At 37.6% G+C, this 21,024-nt stretch overlaps 1 pseudogene; it reads left to right on the forward strand.

The window, feature by feature from the left end:
• LOC125106985 (peroxiredoxin-2-like) overlaps positions 1–20,015 on the forward strand; it is a 46,707-nt pseudogene extending 26,692 nt beyond the window's left edge.
• The last annotated feature ends 1,009 nt before the right edge of the window (positions 20,016–21,024 follow it).

A 21,024-nucleotide genomic window follows, 5' to 3' on the forward strand; every position in this document is an offset into this window, starting at 1 on the left:
GTGTTGTGAGATATGCACAGGTAGGAAACGCAGATTCCCTGTGCCTAAAGCTATCGGGTATAGAAGGGAACTTGATACCCAAAGTGAACAACTCAAATGATACTTTCTTGGAAAATCCTTCCTTGAATACTCTAAAGTTGTTTCCTTCCTATCTTAGACACTGTGTTACAGCATCAGGTTCTATTGTCAATCAGGACATTTATGAAATTATGTCCTGTCATACAACTCTGTCAAGTTGTATCTTTTCTGTCTCCTTCCTCTACAAGAAAGTCTTTGGGATTGGGTGATTGATGTTTCTTTCCCTGTATACTATTTTATGCTCAGCACACAGAAGAATTCCTGTGAACTAACATATTATCAATAAATATTGTTGGATGAATGAATATTTGAATGGGCCATCTATTTGCAGAACAAACAGGTATAAATCTTACACCTTGATGATTTGGTAGTAATAAGTTAATCTTTGATACATCCTTAATGGATAATATGAATCCTTTGAGTAAATATTTTTTTTTTTAAAGATTTTATTTATTTATTCGACAGACAGAGATCACATGTAGGCAGAGAGGCAGGCAGAGAGAGAGAGAGAGGAGGAAGCAGGCTCTCCACTGAGCAGAGAGCCCGATGCGGGGCTCGATCCCAGGACCCTGAGATCATGACCTGAGCCGAAGGCAGAGGCTTTAACCCACTGAGCCACCCAGGTGCCCCATCCTTTGAGTAAATATTATACATGGTTCATTTTGTTTTCAAATAAGGATGTTGAAGTTAATAACAAGGTGAAAAAATAATGTATTTCTTTTGTAGTTTTTCTGTTTTCGTCTGTCAGAACCTTGCTTTTCGAAGAGGTAGTTCCTAGGGTATATATAGAACCCAAGTGTTGATGGCTGTATCAAGAAGTACATGGGTAGAGAAAAAGCCAACCAATGGGATGCTTTCTCAATGGTGCCATGCAACCACTGAGGAGAACAGTTGCTCCTGTGGCCACATTTCCTTGATTCGTCAGAGTACTCCTGCTATTCGGTGCCCTTCCTGTGGAGCATCATTCTCTAACAAAGATACCAGAGAATGGATAAAAATCAAGAAAAACAGGAATAACAACAACAACAACAAGTTGGGCAGAACTTTTGACCTCATGTTTCATCTCTCGAAACAGTTGTGAAAAACTTGATACCTTTTAAGACATTTTAGGCCTGTGTTCTGTATTTCTGAGCACCTGAACTCCTATGAGAGTAAGGCCATAATCTATGTGAAGAAAATATAGATTTGAGAAAACAGAGTAATCTAGCATTTTCTGTTATTTTGTTAGTAATTTTGAATCTTACAATGAACATTCATTTAAGAGTCTAGACACCTGCACTGATCCTCAATAGGTCAATTCACGGTCATATTCATTTCCTGTCACTGTTTCCACTGCACTGAGAAATTGAAGACAATTGTAATTCTGAAGGTACAAGCAAAGAGCATTTGAACCTAAACTTTCATCAGGAAAGGCCTTTTCATACGCACAAAATAGAACGATTCTGTTTGAACAAAGCATATTTTTATATGATTTAGAATCATACAAATGATTTAATTCTAAATCATTAAAATGATTTAGCAATCATTTTAAAACATCTTCTGATGCCTTAAGTTTTTAGAATTTCTTTTGGCCACTCTATCTCAAGATTACTGACTAAAGGTTACTGGGTAACTGATGTTTGTTCTAAATTCTCAAAAATAATGTTTGTGCTTTATCAAAGTGTTGAGGTATCCTAATATGTCATGATGTGAATTCACATATCTCAGAAAAAAAATATTACATATATAATTATATGTATAATCTATAATATAGATATTGGTAAGGAAGAATGAGTGTTGGAAGGAAAAGAAATAAATTTTAATGTAAAATGCTTGAGGAGTTTTGAATTTGATTTCCAGGGCAAAGAACACTAAAATATTTATTCTTGAAATATAAGAAACAAGAACTCTCCATGGAAATTTAAATGTTGCAAAAGCGATAAAGGGTAATACAAAAGAAAAAAATAAGAAATATGTTTTTAGCCAGTGCAATTTTATGTACCAGCTCTGGAATTAGAAGAGTTTATACTTGGGCATTATGTATTACTTCACCTTTTACTATTTTTCTATGATAGAACGGAGGATGACAAAGCATGGCTGCAAAAGAGAATGAATTTATTTCATTCACAGAACTTAATTACAAAATGTTTGCTAAATCCAAGTATAGGGAGAGCTAAAGTCAGCTTTTAAGTTGTTCATACTCAGTATCTATGATAATCTTTGAAATCAATTGGAATTTTGATTCTTAAGCAAGAAGGGTTTGCTGGGAAATGCAGTTAGATGAGAAGTCTAGAAATCAATGTGCTGGCATTAAATCAGGGCTCATCCTTTTTCCCTTAAATTTTCTCTTTTCCTGAACTTGTGGTTTTCCCCTTAGCTATGATCTCACTGTCGTTGCATTTTCTCTTCTTAGAGAAACGATATTATTATTAGAAGAAGCATTGCTCTGCACGTGGAGAATTTCTGATTCAGTTATGCAAGCTTTAGGACATCAGCCTCCTCTTGGCTCTAAAATTACATTTGCTTCATTGCTTTCTTTCTCTTTCACAAAGGCCCTCATGCCAACGTCCAGCCCCAAGATGGGAGTTTTGAAAGAGCTAATCAGCAATCATCATGGTTGGAGGAGTTTAGAATAAATGGATGAAAACCTAGAGCGGCACCTTAGCGTTTCTACAGAACTTGAGAAGTCTTGGAGTATCTGGTTTGACATACGATTCCTAGGTTGACTGGTAACAAAACAGTCATTAGAGCCAGAGAATAGAAAAAGAAAAAAAGTTTTGCCCATAAAATCTTGACAACTTCAGGGAAGAAGCTGCATTTCCTTTAGTATTCATGGGAAGGAATTCTGACTTGCTCTAAGACTGGTTGTTATTTTACAGTTCATTAATCAGTGAGTGTAAAGGGCTCTGGGGGAACAGAGGGAAGCTGAGGTCAGCCATGCAGCAGAGGGCCCATGATAATGACAGTGTGGCAGAGGTCTTCGGCTGCCGGCAGCCAGCCCAGGCCCCAGGACTGTTAGGATTAGTCACCATAACCAGTCTGGCTTGACGTGCCCTCTACTTTCAAAGAAAGCAATGCTTAAATGTTTAAGTCCCTTGATATAATTATTCAATGCAAATAGCATATTTTTCTAGATCTCTCAAAGTCATAAAAGCTGAGAGGGATTGAAAGATAATGAGTAAATCAGAATGTACAATAATATTCCCTTTCCTTAAATAATTGCCATTTGATCTGCAAAAACACGGCAGATTGGGCAGAATAATTATCACTCATTCCATATTAAATATACAGTTATTGTAGGTATGTTTTTTCAGTTGTTCTCCAATTCTTCCTTCTTTCTCTTATTCCTCCCTGAATTCAGTCTGCAGACCTCGGTGATAAACATTATAAAAACTTGATTTACAGAGCTCTTATGTTCAAAAACCCTGGGCAAAATGCAGGGCTCTGAAATGCACTGTAACTTGATCAGTATAATAGTTGAGTATTGTTTAAAAACAATAAAAAAATATCTAGCACTTTCTTTGTAAAAGCCTTGTAAGAAATGCATTTCTTCTTTCAGATAAAAATTATTTATAAATACCAGGAAAGTGCTCAGAATTGAATGCCTTTCAAATAATATCAGACATTTTCTGTTATAGGACAGTTTTATTTAAAGGCTTTAGTGATAGTTGTTATGTTTTAAAATTTTGCCCTTAATATTTCTATTGTTTTGTGCCCTTACATAAAGAGCCGCATAATACACTGATAGAAAACTCAGTATTACACATATTTGAGATTTTAATTGAGAATGTATTATCTTTCATTTAGCACCTAATATGAAGCTTAATTTTGCATTTCATGATTAGCAGTTTTGCTAAAGAAAGTGAATTATTCAAAGGGAATTGCCAAGAAAATTTTTAAAATGCTTAAGTGTTTTATATCTAAAATATAAGGTATATTGTGTTTGGACACACAAAATATAGAAGAATGCATTTACTTATGAATAATTGAATTCCTAGGGGCACCTGCCTCAGCTGGTTAAGTGCCTGCTTTTGGTTTTGGTTCAGGTCATGATCTCGTGGTCATGAGATGGAGTCCCCAGTAAGGCCCCACCCTCAGGGTGAGTCTAAAATTGACTTCCTCTCCCTCTCCCTCTGCTCCTCCCGCCCACATGAATGCTCTCTCTCTCACTCTCAAATAAATAAATGAGTGAATAATTGAATTCCTAATTATAAACCTTTTAAAATGTATTTTAAATACTTATAATGGGTAATGCTAAACTTTCGCAGTCGTTCACTATGCTTGAAAGATATAATTTTTTGATATATGATAACATAGCATCCCTCTTTGTATTAATTTTTTTCCTCATTGAGCATGCAGTAAGTCTATTGAGAGTCACATTTAAAGCTCATTTTGATGTTTATCTTCCTTAAGGGAATTAGTTTAAATATGACAGTGATAGGATGGATTATCTGGTCTTTTCTTCCTTTTTTTTTTTTTAAGACATTCTAATTTTTATTCCTTCCATTTTAGAATAATGCTCTATATTAGCTTAGTCTAGATTGATAACAAAGAACCCCCAAATCTCAGAGGTTTACAACAATAAATATATATTTTTTAAATCATATTACATGTTACCTTCAGTTTGACTGTGACTCTACTTCACATCTTCAATCCAGGACGAGGTTGGAAAAACAGACCTTAACATCTTGATACATGATGTTAGAAAAATATGTGACAGACAAAAATAGAAATGAGAAATGGCAGAGCCTCATGAGGGGTCCTAATATTTTGATCAAAAAAAGCCATGTGTCAGTTTCAATTACATTGGCCAAAATACATCAAAAGGCCTAATGTAGGGCAAAGAGCATCTTTTTTTTTTCTTTCTTTTTTAACTGAACTACAGTTGGCATATAATATTAGTTTCAGGTGTACAGTATAGTGATTTGACAATTATGTATATTACAAAATGCTTACCACAGTAAGTATAGTTACCATCCCATCACCACACAAAGTGATTACAATATTATTGACTGTATTCCCTGCACTGTACATTTCATCCAAGTGACTTATTTATTTTATTGATCTTTGCTTTCTAATTGTCCTTATATAATACTATCCAGATCCTAGAGGACTCCATCTCAGACAGCATCAAGGCTTCAATCAGATCTTATATCTGCCAAAACTCTGATCACCCCCAAATGCATATAGATCTGATAGAAGGGAATTTGTGAACTTCAAAATTTGAAACTTTATAGATACAATGAGGATCTTAGTAAACCAGGAGAGATACAGAGTTACTTAGCAGACGAACATTTCATAGACCAAAGCTAGTTGGTAGAATCAAGCTGCTTCCAGATAAGATCACCTCATTTAGTAGAATTCTTGATTGGAAGAGTGTTGGCCTTTTTCCTGAACTACCCTTTGCTTCTCCTCTATCTCCCTGACAACTATTTAAACCATTTGCTGACATCCTGGTTAACGCTTATATAATGGACTATAGCAAATGTTAGTGTCTTCCAATTTCTGCTTAGAGCAATGTAAAAACCCAGCAGATAAATTATGGGCAAGGGAGACATTACATTTGTGAAAAGGTTTCACAGCAGGATTTCTTTAAATATTGTACTTCTCTAATGCAATTGAAATAATTCGATTAACTTTTAAAAAGACTTTCAGAAAGATAATCATATTTAGTTTTAGTTAATTCTTGTCATGTAGCTATTAGCACAGTGGTGATGTTTTGAAATGCAACTAAAACTCAAAGAGCTTTCCAAGTCCTCTTAATGTTTATAATTTGTCAGAATTAGAAATTTCATGGAATTATTCAAAAATATTTATGGAGTATTTACTGCATAGGCACTGGCAGGATGAAAACACACACACACACATACACACACACACACTAATATTAACATTAACATTTGGCTTCTTATAAAGATATATATCTATTTACTTTCATTTCATTTTTGGAAATATGTATGAAAAATCATTGAAAACCACAGGACTGAGGACTTGTAAATGTGAAAATTTTTTCAAGAAAAGTGCAATGGAGATTTTAGGTATCTTAGAGAAGAATAATGTTGATTTTTTGGCAAAAAGTTCAGAGTAGATTATTAAATATGTATCTCCTATCAGTTAAGATTGTGTTTGGCTGCAAGTAACAAAAATTGGACTACTGTTAACAGCGTCTTATTTATTTATTTGAGTAAGAGGGAAAGGGAGAGCACAAGCAGCTGGAGTGGAAGAAGCAGGCTCCCCACTGAGCAGAGAGTCTGAGACTCTGGGGCTCAATCCCAGGACCTGGGATCAGGACCTGAGCCAAAGGCAGACGTTTAACTGACTGAGCCACTCAGGCACCCCAGGCTCTTTCTGGTTCTCATCATTTGTAGCTTTCTTCCTCAGATTCCTTGGGTTACTGTTCTACTTGTAGGGCATCAAATCTGCAAAAGATGTTGTCAGCCACGTGGGTCCCTTTTGATCCAGAAAACAAAAACAGAAACAATCTTCTGTTTGCATCTCAAAGGCCAGGACAACATCACAAAAACACCTTCTAGATACAAGTTATTGTTTCTCACCTAGTAATCAGAATTGACCATTTCTAAATTTTTGCTTTGTTTCAGCCAAACTGTAGTCAGGCTTCTCTCTTCTCCAGAGAATGTCAGCTTGTCCCCTAAGCAAGTACTAACAGGCAGAACTCTCCCCTCATCAGCTTAGGTTGAGAAGTAGCTGACCAAGGAAAGACATTCTCTGTCAAACCACAAAAAATATGCAGTCTGCTTACTCTGCATTCTTTCACTAACTTTCCTTACTTACTGCTTACCCCTCCCTCTGCAAGAAAAGCCTTTCTGTTCAATATTGAGATGCTTCTAGATTTCTGAGATCAATGAGTTCTTCCTAATGCTCTAATCTTCCTTCCAAATAAAGTCTTTATCTAAATCTGGATTTGTTTTTTATGACCCTTTGCTTTCTGGTTTGGGTGAGTAAGGAGAAAGGGAGGTAGTGACATTGGGTATTAGATTGGCCATGTGAAGTATCTGTCGAAGTTAGTAAGCACTTAGCAGTGTTGAAGCCGAAGGTAGCTCATTTGCTGGCATTGTTACGTAAGGAAATCATTTATTCATTGGAAGAGGCTTGACCCAGATGATCTGAATGTTCTTCTCCAAATCCAGCAGAGTACTCTGCTAAGCATGGTTCACACAAACCCCCAAATCAGCTTTTGGGCAGAGATCATATCTAATTTTAATCAATTGGGAAAACATTAAGAAACAATAAAAATTTTTTTTAAAGATTTTATTTATTTATTTGACAGAGAGATCACAAGCAGGCAGAGAGGCAGGCAGAGAGAGAGGAGGAAGCAGGCTCCCTGCTGAGCAGAGAGCCTGATGCGGGGCTCGATCCCAGGACTCTGAGATCATGACCTGAGCCGAAGGCAGCAGCTTAACCCACTGAGCCACACAGCTGCCCCAAGAAACAATAAAATTTAAATTGGATTTTAATCATGTGGAGAATTTTAACAGTTGGGACAATACCTGTACATATTTGGGCAGGAAAACATTCAGGATTTATAGTTCATTGCCATGAAGCTCTCTGGATCCTTTACTGAACCATCAATGATTTCCCAAGCTCCCAGCTCTTACGAGGAGAATGACTAAAGTCAAGGTTCCAATACATGCCAATATGTGATCCCCAAATACATATTTTTTGTTAAAATTTTGCTTTTATTCCCATTTTAGATTAGTCTAATCTTGGTGAGAAGATAAAACTAATATGTAATTTTCTCTCCTCTTGGTTCAAGGAAGCAATGTGATAAAACTGTATCTTGAGCTCATCTAAAGTAATTTAAATCATCCAAAAGTGTCAAATATCTAATAATATTTGGAACTAGGATGAGAAAAATATCCTTCAGTAATTCTCCAGGAAAAAATAATCCTGTTTTATGGATATGCTGAAAGGTGTTAATACAACTTTCAGACAGAAGATATGTATGATTTAGTGTTTTCGCAGGAATGAATGTAGTACTTATGAATAAAATTGAGACTTAAAAAAATACATTGGGAGAGTCAAGATGGCGGAGAAGTAGCAGGCTGAGACTACTTCGGGTAGCGGGAGATCAGCTAAATAGCTTATCTAAAGATTGCAAACACCTACAAATCCAACAGGAGATCGAAGAGGAGAAGAACAGCAATTCTAGAAACAGAAAATCAACCACTATCTGAAAGGTAGGACTGGCGGAGAAGTGAATCCAAAGCGACTGGAAGATAGACCACGGGGGGAGGGGCCGGCTCCCGGCGAGCGGCCGAGCAACGGAGCACAAAATCAGGACTTTTAAAAGTCTGTTCCGCTGAGGGACATCGATCCAGAGGCTTAACTGGGGTGAAGCCCAGGCGGGGTCAGCGCGGCCTCAGGTCCCGCAGGGTCGCAGAAGGATCGGGGGTGTCTGAGTGTCACAGAACTTACCGGTATTAGAACGGGGAAGCCGGCTACAGAGACAGAGCCGAGGAGTGACTCTCAGCTCGGGGTTGCCTTGAACCGGTCGCAGGCTCGGTCAGCTCGGAGCGCGGCCAGAGGCCAGGGTGACAGGAGTCATTGGGCGCTGTTCTCTGAGGGCACACTGAGGAGTGGGGCCCTGGGCTCTCGGCTCCTCCAGGCCAGAGACCGGGAGGCCGCCATCTTCATTCCCGTCTTCCAGAACTCTACGGAAAACGCTCAGGGAACAAAAGCTCCCGAAAGCAAACCAGCAAACCCGAGCGGATTACTCAGCCCGGCCCCCGGTAAGGGCGGTGCACCTCCGCCTGGGGCAAAGACGCTTGAGAATCACTACAACAGGCCCCTCCCCCAGAAGATCAACGGGAAACCCAGCCAGGACCAAGTTCACCTACCAAGGAGTGCAGTTTCAATACCAAGGAGAGCGGCAGAATTCCAGAGGAGGAGAAAGCAAAGCACGGAACTCATGGCTTTCTCCCCATGATTTTTTAGCCTTGCAGTTATTTTAATTTTTTTTTCTTTTTCAATTTTCTTTTCTTTTTCTCTTCTTCTGCTAAATTTTTTTAACTTTTACCGTTTTCTTTTTTAACGTTTTTTAAATAGTTTAATATATATATATATTTTTCCTCTTTTTATATTTTTTCTTTATCGGCTTTCTTTTTTTAATTAGTTTCTTTTTTTTTTTTCTTTTTTCTTTCTGAACCCCTTTTTATCCCCTTTCTCCCCCCTCAGGATTTGGGATTTCTTCTGATTTGGCTAAAGCATATTTTCCTGGGGTTGTTGCCACCCTTTTAGTATTTTACTTGCTCCTTCATATACTCTTATCTGGACAAAATGACAAGGCAGAAAAATTCACAACAAAAAAAAGAACAAGAAGCAGTACCAAAGGCTAGGGACCTAATCAATACAGACATTGGTAATATGTCAGATATAGAGTTCAGAATGACGATTCTCAAGGTTCTAGCCAGGCTTGAAAAAGGCATGGAAGATATTAAAGCAACCCTCTCGGGAGATATAAAAGCCCTTTCTGGAGAAATAAAAGAACTAAAATCTAACCAAGTTGAAATCAAAAAAGCTATTAATGAGGTGCAATAAAAAATGGAGGTTCTCACTGCTAGGATAAATGAGGCAGAAGAAAGAATTAGCGATATAGAAGACCAAATGACAGAGAATAAAGAAGCTGAGCAAAAGAGGGACAAACAGCTACTGGACCATGAGGGGAGAATTCGAGAGATAAGTGACACCATAAGACGAAACAACATTAGAATAATTGGGATTCCAGAAGAAGAGGAAACAGAGAGGGGAGCAGAAGGTATATTGGAGAGAATTATTGGAGAGAATTTCCCCAATATGGCAAAGGGAACAAGCATCAAAATTCAGGAGGTTCAGAGAACCCCCCTCAAAATCAATAAGAATAGGTCCACACCCCGTCACCTAATAGTAAAATTTACAAGTCTTAGTGACAAAGAAAAGATCCTGAAAGCAGCCCGGGAAAAGAAGTCTGTAATGTACAATGGTAAAAATATTAGATTGGCCGCAGACTTATCCACAGAGACCTGGCGGGCCAGAAAGAGCTGGCATGATATATTCAGAGTACTAAATGAGAAAAACATGCAGCCAAGAATACTATATCCAGCTAGGCTATCATTGAAAATAGAAGGAGAGATTAAAAGCTTCCAGGACAAACAAAAACTGAAAGAATTTGCAAATACCAAACCAGCTCTAAAGGAAATATTGAAAGGGGTCCTCTAAGCAAAGAGAGACCCTCAAAGTAGTAGATCAGAAAGAAACAGAGACAATATACAATAACAGTCACCTTACAGGCAATACAATGGCACTATCTCTCAATACTTCATATCTCTCAATACTTACCCTGAATGTTAATGGGCTAAATGCCCCAATCAAAAGACAAAGGGTATCAGAATGGATAAAAAAACAAAACCCATCTATATGTTGCCTACAAGAAACTCATCTTAAACCCGAAGACACCTCCAGGTTTAAAGTGAGGGGGTGGAAAAGAATTTACCATGCTAATGGACATCAGAAGAAAGCAGGAGTGGCAATCCTTATATCAGATCAATTAGATTTTAAGCCAAAGACTATAATAAGAGATGAGGAAGGACACTATATCATACTCAAAGGAACTGTCCAACAAGAAGATCTAACAATTTTAAATATCTATGCCCCTAATGTGGGAGCAGCCAATTATATAAACCAATTAATAACAAAATCAAAGAAACACATCGACAAGAATACAATAATAGTAGGGGATTTTAACACTCCCCTCACTGAAATGGACAGATCATCCAAGCAAAAGATCAACAAGGAAATCAAGGCCTTAAATGACACACTGGAGCAGATGGACATCACAGATATATTCAGAACATTTCATCCCAAAGCAACAGAATACACATTCTTCTCTAGTGCACATGGAACATTCTCCAGAATAGATCACATTCTTGGTCCTAAATCAAGTCTCAACCGGTATCAAAAGATTGGGATCATTCCCTGCATATTTTCAGACCACAATGCTCTGAAGCTAGAACTCAATAACAAGAGGAAATTTGGAAGGAACCCAAATACATGGAGACTAAACAGCATCCTTCTAAAGAATGAATGGGTCAACCAGGAAATTAAAGAAGAATTGAAAAAATTCATGGAAACAAATGAAAACACAACTGTTCAGAATCTGTGGGACACAACAAAGGCAGTCCTGAGAGGAAAATATATAGCGGTACAAGCCTTTCTCAAGAAACAAGAAAGGTCTCAGGTACACAACCTAACCCTACACCTAAAGGAGCTGGAGAAAGAACAAGAAAGAAACCCTAAACCCAGCAGGAGAAAAGAAATCATAAAGATCAGAGCAGAAATCAATGAAATAGAAACCAAAAAAACAATAGAACAAATCAACGAAACTAGGAGCTGGTTCTTTGAAAGAATTAATAAGATTGATAAACCCCTGGCCAGACTTATCAAAAAGAAAAGAGAAAGGACCCAAATAAATAAAATCATGAATGAAAGAGGAGAGATCACAACGAACACCAAAGAAATACAGACAATTATAAGAACATACTATGAGCAACTCTACGCCAACAAATTTGACAATCTGGAAGAAATGGATGCATTCCTAGAGACATATAAACTACCACAACTGAACCAGGAAGAAATAGAAAGCCTCAACAGACCCATAACCAGTAAGGAGATTGAAACAGTCATCAAAAATCTCCAAACAAACAAAAGCCCAGGGCCAGACGGCTTCCCGGGGGAATTCTACAAACATTTAAAGAAGAACTAATTCCTATTCTCCTGAAACTGTTCCAAAAAATAGAAATAGAAGGAAAACTTCCAAACTCATTTTATGAGGCCAGCATCACCTGGATCCCAAAACCAGACAAGGATCCCATCAAAAAAGAGAACTACAGACCAATATCCTTGATGAACACAGATGCAAAAATTCTCGCCAAAATACTAGCCAATAGGATTCAACAGTACATTAAAAGGATTATTCACCACGACCAAGTGGGATTTATTCCAGGGCTGCAAGGTTGGTTCAACATCCGCAAATCAATCAATGTGATACAACACATTAATAAAAGAAAAAACAAGAACCATATGATACTCTCCATAGATGCTGAAAAAGCATTTGACAAAGTACAGCATCCCTTCCTGATCAAAACTCTTCAAAGTGTAGGGATAGAGGGCACATACCTCAATATTATCAAAGCCATCTATGAAAAACCCATGGCAAATATCATTCTCAATGGAGAAAAACTGAAAGCTTTTCCGCTAAGGTCAGGAACACAACAGGGATGTCCATTATCAACACTGCTATTCAACATAGTACTAGAAGTCCTAGCCTCAGCAATCAGACAACAAAAGGAAATTAAAGGCATCTAAATCGGCAAAGAAGAAGTCAAACTATCACTCTTTGCAGATGATATGATACTCTATGTGGAAAACCCAAAAGACTCCACTCCAAAACTGCTAGAACTTGTACAGGAATTCAGTAAAGTGTCAGGATATAAAATCAATGCACAGAAATCAGTTGCATTTCTCTACACCAACAACAAGACAGAAGAAAGAGAAATTAAGGAGTCCATCCCATTTACAATTGCACCCAAAACTATAAGATACCTAGGAATAAACCTAACCAAAGAGACTAAGAATCTATACACAGAAAACTATAAAGTACTCATGAAAGAAATTGAGGAAGACACAAAGAAATGGAAAAATGTTCCATGTTCCTGGATTGGAAGAATAAATATTGTGAAAATGTCTATGCTACCTAAAGCAATCTACACATTTAATGCAATTCCTATCAAAGTACCATCCATTTTTTTCAAAGAAATGGAACAAATAATCCTAAAATTTATATGGAACCAGAAAAGACCTCGAATAGCCAAAGGAATATTGAAAAAGAAAGCCAAAGTTGGTGGCATCACAATTCCGGACTTCAAGCCTATTACAAAGCTGTCATCATCAAGACAGCATGGTACTGGCACAAAAACAGACACATAGATCAATGGAACAGAATAGAGAGCCCAGAAATGGACCCTCAACTCTATGGTCAACTCATCTTCGACACAGCAGGAAAGAATGTCCAATGGAAAAAAGACAGCCTCTTCAATAAATGGTGTTGGGAAAATTGGACAGCCACATGCAGAAAAATGAAATTGGACCATTTCCTTACACCACACACGAAAATAGACTCAAAATGGATGAAGGATCTCAATGTGAGAAAGGAATCCATCAAAATCCTTGAGGAGAACACAGGCAGCAACCTCTTCGACCTCAGCCGCAGCAACATCTTCCTAGGAACATCACCAAAGGCAAGGGAAGCAAGGGCAAAAATGAACTATTGGGATTTTATCAAGATCAAAAGCTTTTGCACAGCAAAGGAAACAGTGAACAAAACCAAAAGACAACTGACAGAATGGGAGAAGATATTTGCAAATGACATATCAGATAAAGGGCTAGTGTCCAAAATCTATAAAGAACTTAGCAAACTCAACACCCAAAGAACAAATAATCCAATCAAGAAATGGGCAGAGGACATGAACAGACATTTCTGCAAAGAAGACATCCAGATGGCCAGCAGACACATGAAAAAGTGCTCCATATCACTCGGCATCAGGGAAATACAAATCAAAACCACAATGAGATATCACCTCACACCAGTCAGAATGGCTAAAATAAACAAGTCAGGAAATGACAGATGCTGGCGAGGATGCAGAGAAAGGGGAACCCTCCTACACTGTTGGTGGGAATGCAAGCTGGTGCAACCACTCTGGAAAACAGCATGGAGGTTCCTCAAAATGTTGAAAATAGAACTACCCTATGACCCAGCAATTGCGCTGCTGGGTATTTACCCTAAAGATACAAACCTAGTGATCCGAAGGGGCACGTGCACCTGAATGTTTATAGCAGCAATGTCTACAATAGCCAAACTATGGAAAGAACCTAGATGTCCATCAACAGACGAATGGATAAAGAAGATGTGGTATATATACACAATGGAATACTATGCAGCCATCAAAAGAAATGAAATCTTGCCATTTGCGACGACGTGGATGGAACTAGAGGGTATCATGCTTAGCGAAATAAGTCAATCAGAGAAAGACAACTATCATATGATCTCCCTGATATGAGGGAGAGGAGATGCAACATGGGGGGTTGAGGGGGTAGGAGAAGAATAAATGAAACAAGATGGGATTGGGAGGGAGAGAAACCATAAGTGACTCTTAATCTCACAAAACAAACTGAGGGTTGATGGGGGGAGGGGGGCTGAGAGGGGGGGGTGGGGTTCTGGATATTGGGGAGGGTATGTGCTATGGTGAGTGCTGTGAAGTGTGTAAACCTGGCGATTCACAGACCTGTACCCCTGGGGATAAAAATATATGTTTATAAAATTAAAAAAAAAATACATTGGAAAAATCTTGAAAAGTATTATTTTCCTCAAAACTTACCTCACTTTGCTTCATAAACACTTTTCTGGTCACATTCACTTATTTGATTTCTTTCTGAACGAGTGAAGAGTACCACAGTTTTATAATATACTTATCTTGAGACTCTATATTGACATAATCATTTTAATGAAAACGGGCAGGAAATTACTTTGGGAGTTTTTTACTTAAGATTTTAATCCTATCATACTACTTTTTATGTACTTTTAAATAGACTTTCTTATTTCCTGGTTTCAAGCAGCAGATATTTTTAGGCAGACACTCTATGAAACATTTCTGCCTTTGTCCTAGGAATAAAACACTAGGTTCAAACTTTTACTTACAAAAAGCATTGGTAGGAAATTTATGTTATTAATTTATGTAGTAGAATATATTTTTCTCTTCAGAAACATGAAACGCCTTTTATTGATTTGTTTTTGTTTTGAAAAGTTAAAAAAAATACAGCAAGTTACAATAAGTAATATAAAAAATATCAGTGTGCATGCCACCCAAAATTGGCCAAGATGGACATGTTCTGCTTTCTGTATAAACATGAATATGATCTATCTATCCACTTACCCACATTTGTGTACTTTAATAATTTATATTTTTTTCTTTGACTGTTTCACACAATTTTAATTTAACTTAGTCCTAACAGGTACTAAAGGTGGTTATAATTTGCATTGCTACTGTGAATATTTATATCCTGCATAGGATTTTCTAATTTATCATTGCTTACTTATAAGAATTCTAATGATTTTAGTATGTTGATTTTGTATTCAACAAACTTACTAAACCTTCTATTTGATAGAATGCAGTCTAAGATTGTCTTGGATGTTCTATGTAAATAGCAACTATTTTGTGACTTCTTCTTAAATTTGTATACTTTGTATTTACTTTTCTTGAGTTATAATATTGGCCAGGACAACCCATGTGATGTTCAATAACTGAATGATAACAGAATACTTGTTTTATTTCTCACATTAGGAGGAAAGATTCTTACATTTGACTTTTAGGAATAATATTCCTACAGATTTTTGGTAGCACTTTATCAGATAAAGATGTTCCCATTGACTCCTAAATTGCTTTTTAAATAAATAGGTGCTGTATTTTTCAAATGCACCTATTTTTTTCTCCATCATATGATCTTTGAGGTACTAGATCCATGTTTTATATTGAATTGGTAATTTTTAAAAAAATGCATTATATGGGGTGCCTGGGTGGCTCAGTGGGTTAAAACCTCTGCCTTCGGCTCAGGTCATGATCTCAGGGTCCTGGGATCAAGCCCCGAGACCAGCTCTCTGCTCAGCGGGGAGCCTGCTTCCCCCACCCCCCACCCTGTGTCTACCTCTCTGCCTACTTGTAATCTCTGTCAAATAAATAAGTAAATAAATAAATAAAAATGCATTATAGAAACCTCGCATTCTTGAAATAAACATTTTTGGTATTTTTTACTACTTTTTACTATATTGGGTTGAATTTGATTTCCGCTTTCTTTTTATTTCTTCATGTTTTTTAAAAGGTGAGATTTAGCTATAATTTAATTTTTATACCTTACCTAATTCCCGTTTATTCTATATTAGATTCATAAAATGAGTAAGGTCATTTTCCATTATTTTTTTGTTTCGAAAATAATTTGCTAGTATAAGGATTACTAACAACTTTGTCATTGTTTCTTTAGATTTTTATTTGAGAGAGTGAGAGAGAGAGAGCATGAGGTGGGGGAGAGACAGAGGGAGAAGCAGACTCCCCGCTGAGCAGGGAGCCCAATGTGGGACTGAACTGAGCTAAAGGCAGGCACTTAACTGACTTAGCCACCCAGACACCCATGGGTTATTAATAACTTTAACATCCGTTAAAACTTATGGGTGCAATGATCTGGATCTACTGCTTATTTTAGAGAGAGCCTCTTGTTTGTTTGTTTTTTTCCTCCCCTATCCCCAACCAATACAGTTTTTTAATGGCTGCTGGTCTATTCAATTTTTCTACTTATTAAATCAATTTTAGTAACTTATTTTTTAATAAAATTGCCCATTTTATCTATCTTTTCAAACATTGGCACAGAGTTACTTGTACTATTCTCTTGTGATTAAAAAAAAAACTCTGTGTTCTATTACCATCTTATCCCCTGAGATTGCTAATACTGTTTATTTTTACCCTCTTTCTATTTATTACTATTATTTTTTTCCTAAATTTTGTTAGAGGAACCCATGCTTAAGCCTGTAACACATGTAATTTTCTAGCAATAATAATTATTTCATAAATGAACACATGTCCTAATATACCACAGTGATGAAGGAGGAGAAGCTTTCTGGAACTGTTGGAAAATATGGACTTTCCCTTAAGAGATAGATACAAGAAGAGGTGTCCCTGTTTCTTCTGAGCATTTTGGGGCCCAGACTTGTGGCTCCAAACTGCTCTAATCCTAGTCATACCTCCCAATAAGAAAAGGCACAAAAACAATATCAGAAAGATTTTGTTTAGCTACTAGATTAAAATCAATAATCTTATCTCTGAACTCTCATATAAATGATTTTTAAAAATCCTGTTTAAGTCACTCTGAGAAAGGTTTTTGCTTATTTAAACTCTACCTGTTGCACCTGTATTATTTCTTCCATATAGTTGCCTATATACCATAACATGTACTCAGAAGTTGGTTAGTAAATGTTTTGCATGGGAATGAAGCAAGCCACCATCTTTCCTCCTCCTTAACTCCTTCATATTTGTAAGTTCTCCATCAATGTCCCTTAGGACCACTGCCTATTCTCCTTGCCCAGTGACACCACTATAGGTGGCCATTGGCATCTCTAATTTGGCTGATGGCAGACTCCCAGAACTAGACTCCTTGAGTAGCCACCCTCCTTCATGTTATAAACTCCACAGTTAGACAAATTGTACTAAACTGCAAACCTCTGTTTGCCACTTTTCTGCTTATAATCCTTTAAAGACTGAATTATCAGGGAATTGGGTTGCAAATAAGAGCAACCAACTGTGGCCAAGAATATGTTACAAAGTCTTCTCTGATTGAGCGAGTTGGACCCCTGATAGGACCCAAACTTTCCAGGGTTTGGGGGAAGGAATATCTCCATACCTTCTCTTTGGGAATTCTACCAAAGGGAAGGATGTTCATATAAAACATTATCAGGGGCATGTGGGTGTCCATTAAGTGTCCATCTCCTGATTTGGGCTCAGGTCATGGTCTCAGAGTAATGTAATTGGGCCCTTCATTAGACTCTACACTCTGCAGGGAGTCTGTTTGAGATTCTTTCCCTCTCCCTCTTGCTTGCCCATGCTTGCTCTCTTTCTCTAAAATCAGTCAATTTAATCTTTAAGAGACTGTCAAAATGACAAGTGAAAATTGACCGTGGTTCTCAAATTCTCCAGTCCAAACTGAACAACATGGCTTATAAAAGAAATACATTGAGTTGCCCATGTTTTTCTTTCTCTGGAAATCTCCCTTGGCTAACTCTCCTTCACCCTCCAGTTCTCAGCTTAATATCTACTTCCTCCACTGGAAGCTTTCCCATTGCCCTCATGTCCAAGTTGGAAGTCTTATGTTCTTGTAGAACAAATTGTACCTGAAATGTCTTATTATTTTATATATAATTCTAAATCTCCTTCACTGGACTTCATACTGTCCTCTATTTCTGCCTTGCACATAAAATGATGCATAACACAGCTAGACATTCACTAAACATGTATTGAATAAATAAATAATGTATGTGCAAGCATTCAAGGCAATGCCTAGAAAATACTATTCAGTAATGCCATCTTTCTCCCTTTTCTTTTTCTCTTTCCTAAGGTACAGTTGAAACTGAGATCTGTTGCCAACCTGAACTTAAACTCTGATGTACTAAAGGTGAACCTGGGGCAGGAACTTTGATATGCTTTTAAACTGACTACTCTCTTTCTACAATAATTACTTCACCCCAGTAATGCCTCTTGGGATTGCATTTTTCCATCTAACCAGAAACCGTGGATGTGAGCTCTGGAGTATATCTAGGATGCTTGATATTTTACATAGCATGGTAGCCTTTATTCTTTGGAATTAGAGCTGTTTCTTATGTGCCAGTGGAGGCTCATGCCAATCACATAGAGTTCCTTGACTATACCATCTTGATCCCAACATGTCTTGCATAATAAATTTATGATAAAAAAATAGAACTTCATTCTGTAACATTGAAATGCGTCATCTGTTTATTCAGCCAATCTTCCTTTAATTGGCGTATATTGGGTACCTACTAGGTTTCAGGCACTGGAATAGGTGTAAATAGTACTAAGGTAAATCACATTCAGCTTCTTCCTTGAGGGAGACAGACACCTAAACCATTCATTCTAAAATAAGCAAACAAAACAATAAATAAAATGGAAGCCCTGAGGAGAGGTATCCCTGGGTAAAGGCAATAGCAGCAACACTGTCCCTGATAGCTGAAGAGTGGTAAGGAATAAGAGTCTAATTGAAACACTAAGTCTTCTGATGATTCTTAAGTTTGCCAGTGCAATAGAGGGCAGCTGTGGAGAATTAATTAAAACAAGTATCAGTTGTATTCTACACATGGGAATCAGATTACAGTTGTGAAAGCTTTTACTTAGAGATACCTAGAAAACAATATACATTTAAAATCATATTAACTGTGGACATAATATCTAAAATAATTCAGTTGCTGTAGATACTACTTATGAGCCAATAGGCAATAAGTTGAGGAGTTATGCAAGAGTTTCCGAGAATGACTCAAGATCCATGCTTTCTTTATTAAAAAAAAAAAAATGGTATAAAAATAGAAAAGGATGGCTTGTGTTAATACATATACAGTGTTAATAAGATAATAACTTGTAGGGTAGGAAGCATTTTTTTCCCTTTTTAAAATTTTTTTTTTAATTGAAGTATAATGAAATACCGAAATGTGTGTTCCCCGGTATGCTAGTCTGAACGTCCCACCCTTGCTCATGCAGCTTTGTCATGGCCTCAGACAACATGCACAGCGAAAGCCCACTCTACACCTTGAGACACCTCTGTGGTGGATGGCACCTTCAAGGAGGTGAAGCTTTCTGACTACAGAGGTAAATACTTTGGTCCTCTTTTTCTATCCACTGAACATCACCTCTTGTCTGTCCCATGGAGATCATTTTCAGAGAACATGCTGAGGATTTTGGCAAGCTAGGCTGGTAGCTGCTGGGCTCTCTGACTACTCTCAGTTCACCCACCTGGCTTGGATCAACAAGCCTGATCCTCTTGAGAAGGAAGGAGGCTTGGACCCCGTGAACATGCCCCTGCCTGCCAATGTAACCAGAAGCTTGTCCCAAGGTCTGGTGTGCTGAAGGAAGATGAAGGCATTGCCTACAGGGGCCTGTTTATCATCCATAGCAAGGGTACACTTCACCAATCATTGTCAATGATTTGCTTCTGGGTGCTCCATGGACACAGCTCTACAGCTGGTCCAAGACTTCCAACCCACAAATGAGCATGAGGAAATCTGTTCTACTGGATGCAAGCCAGGCAATGACACAAAGCCCACTATGGATGACAGCAAGGAATACTCCAAATACAACTAGGCTGACAGGTGGAAATCCTGGGCTCTAGACCCCCACCTGTGCTCTTACATGGAAACCCCATGCTGGCTCAGGAAAGGCTATACCTGCCCCTTCAATCCCTAACACTGGGAGGCTAAGAGCAAGGCCTTCTCATTCTCCCAGCTGGGAGCTGGTGAGCGGTGGCCCCTTCCTTACAGTCCACCTAGCTGGGCACAGGCCTAGAGCTGACCAATAAAAAATTAGGACAAGCATGATAGATAGATAGATAGACAGATGGATGATAGACAGATAATGAACATGTAGAGTGATATTAGTTTTGGGTGTACAGTGTAACCATTCAGCAATTCTATATATGTCTCAGTGCTCAAGAAAAGTGTACTCTTAATCCCTTTATCTATTTCACCCAGCCCCCTACTCACTTTTCCCTCTGGCAAACACCAGTTTGTTCTAATTTTAAGAGACTATTTTCTTTTGCCTTTCTCTCTTTTTCTGATTGCTTGTTCATTTGTTTTGTTTCAATTTCCACATGAGTGAAATCATATGGTATTTGCTTTCTATGACTGACTGATTACACTTAACATTAGTAATAAATATGTAATACACACAACACCCCACATCTTTATCCATTCATATATAGATGGACACTTGGGTGGCTTCTATATCTTGGTTATTGTAAATAATGCTGCAATAAACATAGGGGCACACGTATGTTTTCAAATTCATATTTACATTTTCTTTGTGTAAATACCCAGTAGTGGAATTACTGGATCACATGACAATTCTATTCTTAATTTTTAGTGGAAACTCCATACTATTTTCCTTAGTGGCTGTACCAATTTCCATTCCCACCAATAGTGCACAGGAGTTCCTTTTCTTCTGTGTCCTTGCAAACACTTGTAATTTCTTGTCTTTTTGATTCTAGTCATTCTGACAAGTATAAGGTGATCTCATTGTGGTTTTGATTTGCATTTCCCTGGTGATGAATGACGTTGACCATATTTTCATGAGTCTGTTGGCCATCTAGATGTCT

The sequence above is a fragment of the Lutra lutra genome, chromosome 8, assembly GCF_902655055.1.
Source record: "Lutra lutra chromosome 8, mLutLut1.2, whole genome shotgun sequence".
Classification (NCBI taxonomy): Eukaryota; Metazoa; Chordata; class Mammalia; order Carnivora; family Mustelidae; genus Lutra; species Lutra lutra.